The sequence below is a fragment of the Thalia democratica genome, chromosome 3 (genome assembly GCF_965202585.1).
Source record: "Thalia democratica chromosome 3, ktThaDemo2.hap1.1, whole genome shotgun sequence".
Taxonomy (NCBI): domain Eukaryota; kingdom Metazoa; phylum Chordata; class Thaliacea; order Salpida; family Salpidae; genus Thalia; species Thalia democratica.
In genome coordinates this window covers 30,838,762-30,842,806 of record NC_139167.1, presented here as the reverse complement: position 1 = coordinate 30,842,806, position 4,045 = coordinate 30,838,762, and the positions used below count along the sequence as shown (strand labels likewise).

Sequence of the window (4,045 nt, the reverse complement as noted above, 5' to 3'; positions counted from 1 at the left end):
CCTTAAGTTAAGATTATCATATTAATAGAAAAGTTTAGTAAAATTAAAGAAGATGTTTCTAGTTAACATAGAAATATCATAAATTAGTTAAAGTATTAATTTTTTATTAAACTTTTTGCTTATTTAACTTCACATATGTACTTTCAAACTATTTTTGAAAATGTAGCCAGTGTATGTTTAAAACTTTTTTTTTTATTTTTAGTTGTTTTGTATATAAGTATATGCAACTTCTTTTAAAGCTTAAGATATAACTTTTTTATAGAGGTTTTCTGAACTTAGTTTTAAAAAAGTTTATATAAATTTAGTTATATAAAAAGTAATTTTAAATCCAAACTGTGTTCCATAGATTATTCTAAATCTATAATTAAAAATATATACACGGATACCACTTAACCTGGAATCCTGGAAAACCTAAAGTTTTAGAAACTTATAAAAAACCTAAAATTCATAATTTAGAACCGAAATAATATGGTGTCATTATTCCTAAAAGCTTAAAAATTGTTAGAAAATTTTTATTATTTAAATAGTTAATTTTTATTTACTAAAAGGTTCTAGTCAACAAAATTGAATCCTATGTAAAACGAAGCTCAAAAAAAACAGTAATTATTTAATAAGTAATCTGTGATACTTCATTCTAAAAAGCCTATGTTGACTAGTAGTACTAGTTTGTTATCCGTTTTTAATTAACATATTCATTACTTTGATATTAGTTTAAAATGTAATAATTATTTATACTGTTGCTATTATGTATCAAAGTTTACAATTAAAATTGAAATTCTGAAAAGTTTAAGAACTTCTGAAAATTAAAATGCCGTTATAGACACTTTTCAAGCTTGTTTGGTTTTAAGGAAAAAAGAGTTATACAAACTACTGAGTCATTTAAATATTACAACTATTAAATAATTTAATTTTAATGAGTAAATTAAAGGTTCGTTGACACAATTACTAATATTTGCTATGTATTTTTTTAATATTTTTTTTTCCTTCCAACTAAATTTGATAAATGTAGTTTATTGAACGACATAAAAGCGCTCAAAATGTTTGATACTATGACCTGATGCACAAAGATCCTTTCGCTTATCTAGTGGCACACCACGGATACCTTTTAAAATTTCAAAAAGTCAACCATTTGATCTGACTTTATTCCTAAATGTTTTTTTTTTCAAATACAAACATTGGAAATAATGAAAGAAACATAACATATTAAAATTTTTTTTTATTAATGTTTTAGCTTCAAAAAAATTGAAGGTCGAATATAAAGTACTTTGACAATACCTGGTAAAAAGCACTGTATTTAGTGTTAAAAATCCCAAGCTATCGGATTTAAACATTCATTTTTTCTCTTTTAACTGTCGGGGATTTTTTCAACACTGAACACAATGCTTTTTACAAAGTTTTACCATTGCAATCTTGTTTAGAACACGAGTGTGAAGTTAGCTTGAATAATCCTTTTCTAAATGTCCAAACTTTAGATCATATTGTTTTCCTTATCTTAATAGCTAAATAAAAATTTTTAATTTTATTTTAGAGAGCAGTCCTTTGCTCTAAATATTAAAAAAAATCCATTCGATTGGGGCTTGTTTTTTAGTGTTGGGCCCCTTAGAAAAAAGATTTTTTCTATCAATTTTTACTTAGCTCGAATTAAACAAATAATTAAAAACAACATTATTTTTTTTTCTTTTAATATTCGTATCTATTAGCAAATAAATTTTCTTTAACACTTTGTTTATTCCAACTGTTAATATTTTGTACTATTTTGTCTTATTCTAGAATTCCTAATTCTGCTATTCGAGCTAAGTAAAAATCGATAGCAAAACTCATATTTCGTATTGTTTGGCCTTATTACGGAATAAAGAATTCTAGAATAAGGCTAAATAGTACAAAATATTAACAGTTGAAAAAAAAGTGTTAAGGAAAATTCATTTGCTAAAAAGTATGAATATTAAAAGAAAAAAAAAGTTTTGTTTTTTATTCTTTTTTTAAATTCAAGCTAAGTAAAAATTGATAAAAAAACCTTTTTTTCTAAGGGGCCTCACACTTAAAGTCAAGCTCCAATCGAATAAACTATTTTTTATATATTTAAGACAAGGACTGCTCTCTAAAATAAAATTAAAATAAAATAAAAAGTTTTTATTTAGCTATTAAGATAATGATAACAATTTGATCTAAAGTTAAAAATTTTTTTTAATTAATTCAAGCTAACTTCACACTCGTGTTCAAAACACTATACAGCAAGAATTTTTTTAAAGGAAATTAAAGTATGTTTTTACTTAGTGTTGTTTTTATATAAAATAAAACTGAAAAGTTTAGAACAATGTATACGAGTTAAAAACACTAACACTACTAACTAGTTTTTTTTTTGATTAAGTTTATAGTTTATAGTATTATTCATTTTAAAGAAGCATACACTAATTGCTAATAACAAATTTTTACAAAAAAACGACTTACCAATTTTTCAAAAGTTTAAATAATTAATACACAGGAGCTTTAAATAATAATTCAAAATGTTAACAAAAGTACTTGAGCTTTTATATTTCCTGTTTGGACGTGCAATGATGTTGGTAAATATTGCTGCATTGATAAACCTCATAGATTTTTATAACATAGAAGATATCCTTGGTACTGATGCACAGAAAAAGTCATTGTCTCAAGAGGCTTATGAAAACTCACTGAGAACCAAAAATGTAAAACCTTATAAAAAGGTTAATGATTTGGCATTAGAAAGACTTAAAAATGAGCTGAAAACCATTTCTTTAGACCCTGTTACTAACATTAGTGCTCGATTGAAGGAAGACAACTTGTTTGAATGGGAAGCTGTGATTCAAGGACCTCCAAACACTCCTTATGAAGGTGGAAAGTTTTTATTGAACTTGGAATTTCCTGATAACTACCCGCTTATGCCACCAAAGGTTACTTTCAAAACGAAAATATACCATTGCAACATCAACAGTGAGGGATACATAAGTTTGGACAGACTCGGTAAAAACTGGACAACGATTTTGTGGGTAAAAATATTTTGCTGTCAATTCAGTCATTGTTCACCGACTGCAACCCCGATGACTGTCTTGTGCCAGAAATAGCAGCTCAGTACGTCAACAATCGCGAAGAACACGACAAAGTTTGCAGGGAATGGACGAAGAAGTATGCAACTGAAGAAGCTGAATTTTAGTGTCTTCATTGAACGAAGTACTTTGACTTCTTTGAACAGTTGTAATTTTTAATATGTTTTATAGTATAACGGATAATAATTTCGCCGGCTTAGTAGTCTTTCGATTGAATAAATTATGATAAAAAAAAATTCAATTTTTTATTTGTTTCCAAGAAGCTAAAAATGAAGAGTTTTAAGTATTGTTGTATTTTGGATAAATAACAAAAATGCTCTATTAAAGATTATGAAATATTATAATAATAAAATATTAATTTAAACTTTTTCATCTTATGTACATTAAATCTGATTTCAAAACATAAAAATGAATTTGTAAATATATAAAACCATGACTGAAAACAGTTATACATCTGTTATGTTGGATATAAGTTTTACATTAAGAAGCAGCTCCTTAAGATACCTCCCACCAAGTTGTCATAGAATTTTTTTAAATTTAGAGGTTTTAAAAAGTATGGTTTATCGAACTTATATAGCCATATGTATTGTGTGGAATAATTGTTATCAATAAAATTATAAGTAGCTTTAGATTTAAGAGTTTTTACTTCAATCAGCTCTGCATTGAAATCAAACTTCACTTAATTCAAAAGTTTTGGTTCAAAATGACAACTAAGTCGCCCACTTTTTATAACAATTCGTTTTATACGAGATATAAAATCTGCACGTTTTGTTCTTACTCACAAATGGTGGCATCTTTGGCTAAAAAATTTAATTTAAATACATATAAATAAGAATTCATGCATATAAGGCTAAACATAAAACTTTAGGCAGCTTATATATGTATATATAAGTAAAAATGTTTTTGACATACCAAATAATAATATTTTCGTTCTAAAACTTAATCGTCTTTAAAGTATTTTTATGTCGTTAAAAAAGTAAAGG

At 25.8% G+C, this 4,045-nt stretch overlaps 1 pseudogene; it reads left to right on the top strand.

Annotated features, from left to right (window-relative positions):
• The first annotated feature begins 2,504 nt into the window (after positions 1–2,504).
• LOC145832176 (uncharacterized) lies at positions 2,505–3,169 on the top strand (annotated as a pseudogene).
• The last annotated feature ends 876 nt before the right edge of the window (positions 3,170–4,045 follow it).